At 36.2% G+C, this 14,521-nt stretch overlaps 1 protein-coding gene across 1 annotated transcript in view; it reads right to left on the minus strand.

The window, feature by feature from the left end:
- Window positions 1–7,034: 7,034 nt before the first annotated feature.
- The window catches only part of Urm1 (Ubiquitin-related modifier 1), a 68,310-nt gene continuing 60,823 nt past the window's right edge, over window positions 7,035–14,521 (minus strand). Inside the window, exon 6 of the mRNA XM_085486989.1 lies at window positions 7,035–7,080. The gene's annotated coding sequence lies outside the window, so the exon portion shown is untranslated. The remainder of the gene's footprint in view (window positions 7,081–14,521) is intronic.

A 14,521-nucleotide genomic window follows, 5' to 3' on the forward strand; every position in this document is an offset into this window, starting at 1 on the left:
CGAATATACTTTCCAATTACGCAATGCGATTACGCCCTGCCGTAATAAAAACTTGCTCGTCTCACGCAAACAATCGTTTTCAGGGGTTTATCCTTTTTTTCTTCTACTGTGCGAGAACTTTCCTGACAACACAATCTTTGAACGACTATCCGCTTATCTTTCCCCTGCATTTTAACGTATCTCTTTTCTACTTCTATTTACAATTTCATTATACAAATAGTATAATGTATAATGAAATAAACACATTTCGAATTAACGATAGCGGATTATTTCATTATTATTGTTGTATTATTTCTCTTATATAATTTAATACTAACGTATTGACCTACATTGATTCGCAATATTGCCAAAGTTATTAACTCAATCACTCGATAATTATTTTCATTATAAATAATAAGACAATATAAATTTTCTCGTTTGCAAATAACTTGATTTAAATTTGTTTTATTTGCAAGATAAATCTATATGTATATAGCGTAATAATTCTAATTTTATTCTTTTTTTTTTTTTTTTTAATACGATAGTGTGACTCTCCGAGGAAATTTAAATTTTCTATTTAAATGGTAATTTTTATGTAAAGTACAGGTAACAATTTAAGTAATAAAATATTTTGAATAATGTATTAAAGTTTATGTTAATAAATATTAAATATTATATTTAGTGGCGATTTTATCAATTTAAAAAATTGACAATTAAAATTAATCTATTTAATTACCTTGCCGTACCTTATAGCCTTTTGAATAAATTGGTTTATCTTTGCATTAACATATCTCTATCTATAGTTACTCATCACGCGATGTTTTAAAATATAATCTTACTATCTAATAGTTGAAAGAATGACAATTCATGTTTGAAAATTGTATTCGGTTAGTCACGCTCTTAGAAATGTCAGAATAAAAGATAGGAACAACTCGGTGAAGTGTGTAGAGACGATTAAACTGTGTATGCAATCCTTCGATATCGAAGATTTCAAATAATAGCAAAATATCTTATCAAAATATCACGGTTGTATCAAGCATGAAAAGAGAAAAAGATACGACGATTTAATAAAACATATCAACTACTGCATGTGTACGTACACCTACATATGTTTGTTTCAACGCGCAGCGAAAGCTCAGCAAAAAGAGCTTTGATAGTGAAACATGAATTGACTGAATGAAATACGCACATTCACTATATATTGATGAATTTTGACGGTATAGTTTTGGTTACATAACAAACATCCAGAAAAAAATATAAATTTAAATAAATTGTTATATATTCAAGTTTACTTAAAAAATATATTGTGAAAAAAAACGCAACGTTTTAATATTTTTAAGTAGCTATATGGTACATTTATTTATTAGAGAAGATATACAGCTTGACTATAACAAAATATAGTGCAAACTAACAAATTGTTGTGCCGATATATTACGCGAACAACTTCCGAACATACTTCAGAAAGCTCATTTACGTAAATATTATACAAGCGCCCGGTGTGAATAGAAAATAGAAATTATGTAGCGCAGCATACAGCAAGCGGCAACAACTCGGCACATATGTAAGATATAGTGTGTGTGTATGTGTATTTATGTATATGTGTGTATGATTCCAGTTTCGCGAGATAAAATCCCGTGAGAGAAGCCTTGCGTAATAGAATATCATGCGAGGAGCGTGTGTTTAAACAGGACGATCTCTTTAAAACTGAATAATATATCAACAACAACTGTAGACTGTTTGTGGGTCGTATCTTGCTTGTCTCCGAGGGTTTTCCTATCAGTAGAATTGTATAATTCTCGTGAAAGCCGCAATACCCTTTAGTAAACCATCACCAACAGACATTTTAACAAAGCATTAAGAAACGACTATTCGGACATGCGATAGCTTTTGAGTTGCGATTCAATCTACGATATAAATAATAATGCAGTAAATAAAATAATTTAATAACATTTAATTTTTTTAATTCTGTTTCACTACTACGTAACAATTTAAAAGAGAGTGTAAGTCCTTAATAATATATATGGAATATAAATTTCATCAGCTTAATGTACCGAGTTCGCAGAGAAATTTACAAATTAAAAGTGATTAAAAAGTAATATAATCAGGGAAAAAAGTTAATATTTTCCGACGCGGTAAAATTCTGGTAGAAAAATTTATTCGAAAAATCCATTTACGGTGATCATAAATCAAAACTAATCACCGTATTATTTCGGCCATTATTTTTCCCAGGCATTCAATCTCAACGATATACACCGTAATTAAAGATACGTTCCTTCTGGACGCGACGTTCGCGTACACTCGACGCTCTATCGCTCCCATGAGCGACGTAACTTCGCGGATATGTCCCTGGGGAAAATCCGTGTAGAGCCCATGTTCCAACCCGCGTACCACGCTACCACGGAGAATGTGTTTATTCCCGCCCTTCCACTGTTCTCCACACAGTCACTGCTGTTTTCCGACCTCTGCGCACATCGCAGAAGTTGCACGCATCATCGAATATCGGCCGCACACTCTTGCTGATATTGTCCATTGTCCACAAAATATAGTGTATACGCTCGTGTAATCTAATGTAATGTCATTACAAAGTAATTTCACGTTTTAATCGCTTTTATTTTCCCAGAAAAGCATCTCGTAATACGATCTCTTGTGTGGTTTCCAAGCGAATGAGTATAACACGAGAGAGTGCCATGAAATATTCCAAAAATTACAAAATATATTCAAGACTATTCTATTAGTTCTAATCGAAATTTCTGAAAAGAATCGACTTGTATCTTATCCGCAACGACTGATCCAATTAAAGGCTTGTAGAGACTAATTGTCTACTGCGAACTTTTCGTCAGCCGAAGTTTTAATCATTTTTTTCGACACGCAGGCGTCGATGTTATTTTTTTGTTCGGCTTTTTTTTTGTTTAATTTAATTCGTCGGCGACGGTTTTGCTTTTAATGCTCGCAGCGGTAAATTAAAAAGTCGTAAACGCGCTTTGACAGCACGAACTAACAAAAGAGGATTAACCACGACGGTGACAGCGACAGCAGCAACGTCGGCAACTTTTTTCGATATAAATATGTATACGTGCAATGCGCTCTGGCAGGGGTAATCCACGGAGCCGCTAATGAAGAAAGATCGATGACAGAAACGAGAAGAAAAAAAAAAAAAGAGATCGTCGCCGGCACAAAGGGTGATTCGTTTCATTTTCATGAGGGATCAGCATTTCGTAACTCGCTGGCAATTTGCAGGCGTTTTGTCGCCGCGACGAGAACGAGAACGGCGGAAGCGATCTGCGCTGCCCTCGTTGCCGCCGGGATATCGTGATCTCCCGACGGGGTAAAACAGCGTGAGAAGGGTGAAAAGGGGTCCTGGGTTGGGAATTAGGGGGCGCGCCGGCCGACCAGCTGGAGGTAGGAAAAATCGAAGAAACGAAGGGTCAAATGCCGCGTGATGGATAGTTCGCCGTAGGAGGTCCAAGCGTATGAAATTGATCAGCCAGCCAGAATCATTCGATTCTACTTCCTATCCACCCTCACCCCTTCCTCTAATGTTGTCCAATCCTCCCGTCGACCTCTTTCCTCGTTCGCTCTCGTCTAGGCTTCAGCTGCCTCCACCCCTTGTTTCTTTCGTTCCATTCATTTTCCTTCCGCGTCGTACGACGTCGATAACTCTGATTCTCCCGGATCGCCCACCGCCACGACGGTATTTTATTTTCACGATCCCGACCAATGGCCGCGGTCCACGGCCGATTGCCGATGGCAATACTCTCGAGAAAATTCATGTAGCATGTAAGAAAAATTACGATTCCGCTCCGCTTTTCCGTCGAACGGCCGGCCGCTTAACGAGAGAGAGAGAGAAAAAGATGTTGGAAAATATCGCGGTCACTACTTGGTTTCTTTCGACCTGAAAAAAACTCGTTCTCTATGCAACAGTTCTAAATTCATGGCTTTACGCGCGCGGAAATAAATCTTACATTTTAATTCAAGAACACCGGAGTCAATTTACATTACGACTAAAATTCATACGCCGGAATTTTCCGAGTAATTTCTCAGCACAATTCTAGAAACCGATCTCAAACATGTAACATACAGGTCCGAATTTATAAATGCGTATAAACTTTGAGGATTATTGCGCCGTCTGTCGATAATAATCTAACGGTACCGAGAAATCAATTTCACGTTTCGTAGCTCGTGCGTTTGCAAGCTTCTGTTCAAAGTTGTGGCAAATGCTCGAGCGATCGCGGAAATGGGGACACCCTGTACACAACGAGGCGATAACAGTTGGCGGGAGTTATAGAGGGAGGAAAGTTAGTAAGCTCCGACCAGGAGACATGAAGGCTGATATATATATAAGAGAGAGAGAGAGAGAGAGAGGGAAAAGCACAATGACAAGCGAAACAAGAAAGGAGAGGTCTGCTTGTGAAAGTGTAGATGCAACAAGACGAAGGAAAGCATAGTGAGATCGCAGTATCTGATGGCAATAAATACTTATCAATGCCAGATAAAATTGCAACAAAGTTACCTTTCTTTGCGACTCGTGCTAGTAAAGCAATATCGATTTAGAGAGACACGTTCTCTTAAATAACCAAATACAATTCACGAGTCTATAGAGACATGTAATTTTTAAATTCCATTCACGCGTAAAATATATTCGACAAATAAAATGATTAAAAAATTCCTTTTCATGAGAATAAATAAATATTAATACATAGAAATGATTTATTAATTAATTTACTGAGAAAACAAAACATGAATAAAGATGGATCTAAGAAATGTCAGAAAAAAGTAACTCGATTAAATACATATTCATATAAATTCGTGAAAATAGTATTCAAATATTTTACTGGCTACTATTTTTTTACCGAAGAAAAAATATATTTAAAATATTTATTTTTTATTTATAAAATATATTTGAAAAATTTTAATTAATAATTAAGAATTCATTTATTATACCTTAACCATTTATAATTCAACTGAAAAAATATAGTTCTTTTGTAAAGTTTTCTTCAAGTTTTTATCTTCTGTTTCAAATACTATTTTTTCCATTTCTGTCAATAAACGATACGCTGCATAAAACGCAATAAAGTTAATACAAACAGGCATTAAGAACGACAAATAAAAAATGTTTTATGTGCAACACTGTCGAAACGCAGTGTATGCGCAACTTCCTCCGCGAGGTTCTGCCCGGAGATATACTCCTTAGAAAAAAAGGGCACAGGAAGCTTCGAAAGTTTGGCCAAGAAAGTTTGCAAAAGCACGCTGCCGCCACCAAACGACCTTCGTTCTGCACACAAGCTTCGAATTTCATTTTGGAACGTTGAATCTTATTAAGAAGTAAAGTCGTTTCGAAAGTTCGCGAATATTGTGGACGGGGTTTTCCTTATAAATCCATGGCTCAGCGCGATATTTCTCGTTGGTCCCGAAAGCTCGGCTCGAAAACTCCAATTTCGGATGAAAGTGATTACAAGGATATTGTCACCCGGCAAGCTCTTACAAGGAAGTACTTACGTTTTTCTCTTTCTTTCTCTGTCTCTCTCGCACTTAAGTTAATGTTTTATGATTCGTGATAAGTGTCTGCGTTTGTGTTCTCGGCGGTGTGATAATTAATAATAATCATAGTCGCAGCAGCAAAGTTTATTGTCGCAGATTTTGTTCGTATTCTCGACAGGGATTTCTGCATAATTTTCTACACTTTTATTAACTGTATCATTCCCTAAGAATTATACCGTAAAGAACATCGCGCGTAAAAAGCATTCATCAAGAAAACTTGGCAATAACGTACGATAGATTTTATTGACAATCGGCACTCCTTTTAAATAGCGCTAGTAAAAATTTATTTCACGAGACAGCCAGTATCGCGTCGATCTTAATAGCTTTCTCGAGCAAGAAAACTTGTTATGCAGCGAGCACTTAATGCGCGAACGAGTCAAAGGTACTTAACGATCCATCTGAGAGCGCGTGAGATGTCACGCGCCGAGTGAGAAATGAAACATGATACTGAAAACAGGTCATGAACTAAATGAAATAAGGACAGGAGCAAGGAGATACAAAAGAAAAATCTGGAGAATTCTAAGAACGATATAAATCTGGGATGAACGTGCGAAAATGGAACGCTTGTGAGCATGTAGAAGATATATGTACACGCCCGACATCGTTTTATATATCTTCTTCCTTTTAAGATTTAAATTATATTGTCTCTATGTCTCTATTACACGTAACTTTAAACTCTAAAAAAACTGAAATTTCGTCGGTTTTAATATAAATGTATCCCACCCAAATATATAGATTTATTTTTTATTTATATATTCATATATGTTTCAGTCAAGTCCTAATATATTCTTTATATATGAAAAATTTAAATTCAAAGTTTGATATAAAAACGCGAAATTTAGTGTATCTCCATGTCGAAAGTTTTACTCCTATTTTCAACCTCTATTTTTTATGTTTATTATTTTATGAATCTTTATTCTTTTCAATTTTAAAGGAGTTTGAATTCTATTTGTATCGAAATTGGATTGTATTGAGCTTCTTTACTTTATACATCAAATTGGCAATAAGCGAAGTTTTCCACTTATTGTTAGAGATTTAAAAGAGGAGCTTTTGGCAAAATTATAGATTAAATAGTTTCAAAATAGAAAGTTCATAACAAAGAGTTGCTCAAAGTAGATGTTAGATTAAATATTAAGGTAAAAAGTAGGAGACAAATTTCGACTCGAAAAGATATACCACGTGTCTATAAAAATTTAAATCATGTCCTATTAAATAAATTTACATTTGCCGTAGTAATAAAAGTTTTAGCTAAAATATATTTGATAAATTAAATCTAAAATTAAGTTGCGTTGTACTTTCAAAATATATGCAGAATATAAATACAAGATATAAATAAAACATATAAAATGTCCTTTTGAAAAAGATAAAAACCTCCAAGTTTAGTATATAGACAAGTATCTATATATTTGTATGCAACAAATAAAAGTTGAAACAAGAAAATTTAAAATGATTCATATTAACATCTGCTACTATATACTTGGAGTTTTTTTACTACAAAATAAAAATTTATCACTCACCGATTGATGCATATCAGCGAGAGTTGACTATCTAGACTAGGTTGATCTGTAACATACAAAATATAAAATCTAAATTATGATAAAATTCAAAGTAAATAATATTTCAAAAAAATATTATCGTACGCATCAAATTTTGTATTCAACGCATATAATAATGAACAGGTATTTAATGGAATAATTATACAATTATTTTTGACAAAATTATTGTTTCTACAAGTTCTTACAGAATTCTATACATAAATATTTTTTTTTATTTCTGATTCAAGATATTAAAAAAAAATTAATCAAATAGAGTATGAAAAGAGAAAATAATATCCAAATAATAAATCATCGCAAAATTGTTTCTCTGTTAAAAGACACGATTGATCGATGGAGTCAACGCAAATGAAGTTTGCTCGACTCTTGTCTTCGTGCATATTTACATCTAAGAATGACTCGAATTCGCTTAGGTACGATTTCATATGAGACACCAGGGTGCAATATCATAAGACAAAGTAGACACGACGAGAGAGAAGATTTCTGATGCTAACTTTAGACAATCTGAGAAATGAAAGCTCAACCTCTCGTAATGAACTAAAATCAAGTAATTCAAAGTAATCCAGTCCTCAATGCGATACACGTATGCCACCAGAAGTGAAATGCAATATAGCTGGTAAATGCTACAAGAGAAGACACTCATTAACGACGATCTCAAAACAATCGACCGAATTCTAACCGCTTCAAACCGAACTGCTTATCAGAGCAAAACGTGCTCTCAATTAGCCGAATCTTCAGTGTGAATTCAAAACCGTGCGAACACGTATATGCAGATGTATATGAACATGTATACAGCCATCATCTCGTGTCGCGAAACATTATCCTGTATGTCTTAATGAAATATTCCATTTCGTCGGCGTCGAAAATAGATCGTCGACGATAGTCAACTACGTTATCGATAAAATAAATCTTACAAGTTCAACATTAGTGCGACGTAATAATGCATTATTAAATTAATAAATGATAGTTAAGTGTATCCAGTAGGAGAAAAAATTCGACATAAATTGGATCAAAATAAAAATGCTCCGGAAAAAAAAACACCAATCGCCAATATGCTTCGCTAATATATAAAGTATTTTTTAAATTAAAATTAAATTATAAAATATATTATGGTATTATAAATTTTAAACTTTATTATATAATCATACAAGCTGACAATTGTTCACGGAGAATGTCGCATTTCAAAATAATATGTGCAGAACTTATTGCGAGAATATTATAGTACGTGTACGTAGCATAAAAAATGCTAAAGTGCCAAATCTTTATATAATAAGATCTCTTATTTCGAATTTTTATTATATCTCGGCGCTATATTCCAACGACATAAATGCGGTGCCGCGTTTCTTGGTCGATCGCACATTCGCTATTCCCTGACACGTATTCGATTAAGTTCTCTATTTACGACACGGGTTTTTCCACGAGCTCGTCGACTAGATGAGTAAGTTTATCTTCGCTGTATCCGAGAGGATATCAAATTGCTGAAATAACCAGGATGGTACAAAATCTGGTAAAGAGAACATTGCAAATAACGATCTGTAGACTATAGCTGTTTAAGCTTAACCGGAGTAAGAGCAAACAATCGATATGTTCCATCATTATGATTCGCTGCTCGACTAATTAGTGATTTTTGCTTAGCTATGAAAATCTCAATAATAAAAAAGAGACCATTTTTTTTTTATTTTTAACCAACTTGTAATGAGAGCCCGGCATAGTAGAATACTTATTATTGGCTCTCCAGACTGACGCTGAGTTTCTCAAATGAGACCAGAGAGCTCTATTCTCTTTTCGTCTTTGTCTCCCTTTCTTTTTCTATCTTCTCCATTCTCCCTATCATCCCCCCTATCGAGCTCTATCTTCCACTTTCGCTCTCTCGATGATGGAGATTGAACGTAATTTATTTGCTATTCTCCCAGCCCTCCATTCTGCGCGGCAGGAATTTAATTTTCTGAGCGTTATCCGCGTCCGATGAATCTTTGTACGAAACTCGTGCGTTTGTCGTACGACTTACAAAAGCCACTACGTGTAAAACTAGAAACGCGCGATAATTAGACAAAGGTAGTATATAATAAATAAAGTAAAAAGTATTAAAGAGAGAATTAGAATGATCGACATGCGACAAAATAACGAAATAAAAACTGTAAGAGAGAATATGCCGCGAGGAATATATATGAGATTACAAACGCTTTACAAAACAATAAATATATATTCAATTTCTCCAGATGTACAATTGATATTAAATGTTAAATAACGTTTTCTCGAAACGACAAAAAAAAAATTAAAAAAACTGTGAATAATTCTCTAATTCTCATAAAAATGATTCTTGTAAAATATAAAATAAAAGGCGATTTACAAGAAAGCAACAAATAGGTAAAGCAAGATAAAATCGTATTACATGCAAATAGAACCGCGTTTTAATGATCAAAGAATATATGGCAAAAATATTTTCTCCAAATATATATGGAATCGTAAATGGAGAAATAGGTGGAGATGCGTGTGGCGTTTATGTGGATTGCCTACAGCAGTAAAACGTACGATTTGATAGGAGCCAATACATTCGAGCTTATCATCTTATCGCCAATGGCTATACCGGGCCAGCTAACACTCCACCGCGCGCAGGGGGAGTCAGCCATAAAATACAGAATGAACCCCCTGTCAGGTCGACCGGCATCACTTCACCTCCCTCTTCAACTCATCCCTGGACATTTCGTTCCAACGAACTCATCCCTCACGGTCTGTCTACGACTATGCCGCATCGCAATCGATTTTCACAAACACGTTCGTATATACGAGAAAGTGTCCACAAATACATATATAATTTTGTATACAATCGATAAATAGAGATCATTTTATTTCTACTCTCCCGAAACACACTATGTATTTAATAAGAGATTTTTATCAGTTGCATTTGTCTTCCGTATCTTCTAAAGCTAATAAAAGGCTAATGGTATACATAAGTAATAAGATTCTCTGACAGAAGTAACATACTTAAATATTGATGGTCGTTTTAGGCGAATTGCCTATCGTGGAAATGTTGATGCAACAAACATTTTGAGTAAATTATTTGAGATGATTCATGAGCGCGTTTGCCTTATGGTAACATGGCAATACCTTGAAATTGGAACGACCAATATTGCCTAGTAACTTTGATCTAGAGGAAATGGCATATCGTATGTCGTTCTAATTCCAAGATATTGATGTATCCAACTCCAGTGAATTGCGTTATACAAATGAAGTATGTTTATACTCATTATAATCATCTGCATCATTTTGTATGCATATTTTTATGTATTATTTATGACGACATTATGTTTTAACAATTATTACAAATGTCTTTTCTCTCTGTAAAATTAGCACATCAGCAAATATATGCAAATGACATTAAAAAACGAAAACTGCACAAAATTATATGAAACATTTGTGTAATATTATTATCATAAAAGTTTATATCTGCTTGTAATTTCGGACGACCTACAACAGAACGATCCTCATCCAATGCACAAGTATAAAAAAAAAACAAGATAATGCTTTTCGTTTGATATGTATTTTAATAAATAATATAGTTCTCGAATTACAATAAAACAGGCCTTTCTCATTCCACGCGCGAATTTTCCACATTCTCACGCTACCAATCGCGAGCAGAATATCCATGTAATACAGAAAATCCATGTATGATTAGGTATTTAACACGCGTTTCGATGGATGATCAAATGGACTATTCGCAATCTGGAACGAATGTAAATATTTAATGCGATTATACAAATGCGATTAAAATTCGCTTAATTTATTATTCGGTGGCTGGCAAATTTGTGAAACATTGATTATCTACCCGGATTTTCTCGCGCAACGTCCTTCTCTTTCTCTCTCTCCTCTTTTTCTACTTTTTCATTTACACTATTCGTTTGTAATCTTGAAGACCAATTTCTGCGAAATATTTGCTTGAAGTGCAAAAAACCCGTGTTTAATCGGAAAATGATTGCATTGTTCTGCATTAAATCTAGCCGTTCTCAATATCCTCCAGATCTTCAATATTCTGCCTCTCTTCCCTTTTGTAAAATTCAATTCTTTCGATTGATATAACGAAATGATGATTCTATCGGAAAATTATAGAATATTGCAAAAATCTACAAATTAAATCTTTATTGTGCAAATGCTGTTATACGCGTAAAATTCATGTAATAACTTTAATCACGTCTATTCTGAAAATATGATTTGGAAAATTCTCAGCATAGACGACACTGCATGGCATGCAGTTTATTATGCGCGCAGTTGAAGATTGTCAACAAATAAGTTGAATTCCAGGACATATATAGCAAACTCTTTTGTGTGCGCGCATCTGAAATTCAGATATTCTCAGTAAAATGAATATCGATATCGAAAAGAGGGAATCTTTTCCGCGTAAATTTATTCGCAAGCACATACGCTCGCTCGGTGGTTTGCTATATTAATATATAATGAGCTAGTAAAAGCCGTGTAAAAAGTAAAAGTTTAGTTGTACCGGGTGCTTAAGCGTTATACTTGCTCTAAATTATTGATACTAAAAGCTGAGCCAAGAAGAGTAGCAAATACCGTGACTATTAAAAATTAATGAACCCTTATTAAAAAAAATGATAGAAGATTGTTTATATTAATACCGTTTTTAATGCTAAATTATGTAAAGTTTGCGAAAGAACGGATATTCCAGATAAGAAGTTGAGTGAATTTCCGCGTTATTCGCTGCGAGAGCGCAGAACAACCGACGCGGAAAGAGCACAACAAATACTGTCAAAGTTGATTTCCTCAATTATCGTGCATTGTCCCCGAGCGAATTATCATAATTATCTCCCGGGGTGGCGCAAAGTCACCCCCGAAGGATATTAACCCGCGCGTGCCCGCGTTGCAAAATTTGGAGAACTTTATATTCGCTCGAGCGCGCAATGCGAGAGACTGGAAGTTCCCTCTGTGTCTCCCTCTGCGTACACTATACTACTGATTTTCCGACTCTCGGACGAAGGAAGAGGAACATCGACGTTGGACGATTCGCGCGACTTCATTGTCCGTGAAATTCGACGCCGAGACCCAAGACTCCACATCCCTTTGCGGTTCTTTGTGCAAGACAAAAAAAGATGACGCGGACAAAGTCTCATCGTCATCGATTGACAGGACGTCTTCTGTGTTTACACGTTCCCGGGGGCAATCGACCCCCTAGTCATCTCGCTTCGGTGCGTTCACCCTCAGCCGTTTTTGTGCATATTGAGAGTGTAACACGTTTTCTTCCTGCTTTTACTCTCCCTTCGGTGGATCCGCCGCATCCAGTTTCGCGCTCGAAGATATTGTTTTAAAGCAGAAATCTGTCCCCCGCGAGTTGTAAATTGAGAGAAGATCCCGTACCCTTCGAGATGACTCGGTTCCACGCGGCCGTTCACCCTCGCGACGTGTTAAGGAAAAGTGAAATGGAGCTTGGAGTTTATGGAAAGTGCCCTCCGGATTTTCTCCCGCTATACATATATAGCGTCGAGAATTTATTTATCGGGACGCGTTCGTCTGCTCTCGGGGCGATCGAGCGTCTAATAAGAAAAGAAAACCACCCGATGCACTTAAAAGGGATTACACGGATTGGAGCGAAGCTAAGGCGCATGAACGCGCGGTTTGACCCGACGAGGATCAAGTCACGCGAGAGCGTTCAAAGCTGCACGAAATAATCGACGATCCATTCCCCGGGGTACCGTTGTTCCTTCTCTTTCCTCTCGATTCTCGCATTGCGCCCGGTACGTTGTTCCGTGCTGCGGCTTTTCTGGAAATGACCGCATTAGGTTCTCGCCGTCTTGAATAGATAGTCCGCATAAACGCGGATACTCACGTGGGACTCCGGCAAGAGAAGCCATATTCGCGACCGTGTCGCCGGCGCGACACGTACGTCAAACGTCTCTCGTATTCCGTGGAAAACCTGAGGGAAATCTCCTGCGTTGCAGGATACGGCGGCGGTCCCATTTATCCTTCGACGACTTCCTAGCTTCTCGCGACCGCCGACTGTTCTCTCCCACGGAATCTGGCGCGCCATGTTATCCGGTATATACTCCGATCGTGATTTTCGAAAACCCTTATCACACGATATTTCAATAAGATCGACCTTTCTCGGCTCTCACTTTCGTTTCCTACACCGGGGAAATTGAATTTTTTTGTAGCTTCGCTACAATCTCGTTGATGAAACTCTGTTGCGCGTACAAGTTTAATCTATCGTATATTATATATATATATATATATAGCATCTTATATTGTTTATCGCTTTTATAATATGCGCATATTAATGCGCATATTATCCGCATTTGAACGTATAGTGGGAGATTCATTTAATAGCAAATGTCCCATAAATATTCCCGCATTCTCTAGAAACTGTGGGGAAAGTAGTTATTCATCGCACAGGATTCACCTTGCGGAAGGATAACACGAGCGGATTACAGAAATTTATGCGCACGTCGATCCTAGCGTTAGATTGCACGAACAGCGGACCGATTTTGAGAAATATCCGTTGTAAGGAAGATCACGTATCTTCTTCTATAGGCAAGAAAAGTCATAGATAAGAAGAAAAGCCGATATTCAAGCCTGCCTCGGAACGAGTCGTTCCTTTATTTCGACGTAATAGAGAATCAAGGACCTCCTCGATTATCCATTATTCTCAGAGGAGTCCGACCTTTGTCTCCACGGAATAAAGTGACTTTGAAAAACTTCCGTCTCTCGTTCACGACTCTTCGCAACGTCTCTTTTAGAAGAGAGTAAAAAAAAGAGGAAAAACTTCTTTCGCTTCCATCCACAATTGCTGCCATATCTTCTCAATTATCTAACGGCACGATTATCATACAAAATGTATTTTCAACTTTGCGCAACTCGTCTGGGCTATTAATTTTCAATTTGTTCAACAGAATCAATCGTGTATTGCAAAACGAATTTTCCTTTAAATACGATATATTTATGCATCAAATATTTATTTATTTTATATCTTTTTTAATAACGCAATTTAATTAAAAGTCTGACAAATTAAATGAAATTTCAATACAACAATTAATTCAAACTACGGTGCGCTTTCGATGGCTATCGATTACGCAATAATGCTCAATATTTTGTAAAAGAATGTAGAGTAATGCGAGTAATAATAACTACTTTCTTTGATGCGTTCGCCTCTGATATAGAAACGTAACAATGAAATGAAGAAGAGAATATGTGTATCGAATATAACAGAAAGGAGCACGCGTCTCTCCTGTCTTCTTGTACAACCAGAACCTCTATTCAACGCAGGGAATGTAGCAACCAAGGAAGGATGAAAGAAAATGGAAAATAATGCGAAAGCCATGCCGGGGCTGCTACCAGAGCGAAGAGAAGAGACAAGAAGAGAGAAAAATAGAATAAAAGCGCAGGACAATGAAGGAAAGAAAAGGATGGAAAGATGTGGAGTCACGACTTTAGCCTGAGACTTTTCA

Source organism: Nylanderia fulva, unplaced genomic scaffold, assembly GCF_048542155.1.
Source record: "Nylanderia fulva isolate GAGA-0341 unplaced genomic scaffold, ASM4854215v1 Scaffold5, whole genome shotgun sequence".
NCBI lineage: Eukaryota > Metazoa > Arthropoda > Insecta > Hymenoptera > Formicidae > Nylanderia > Nylanderia fulva.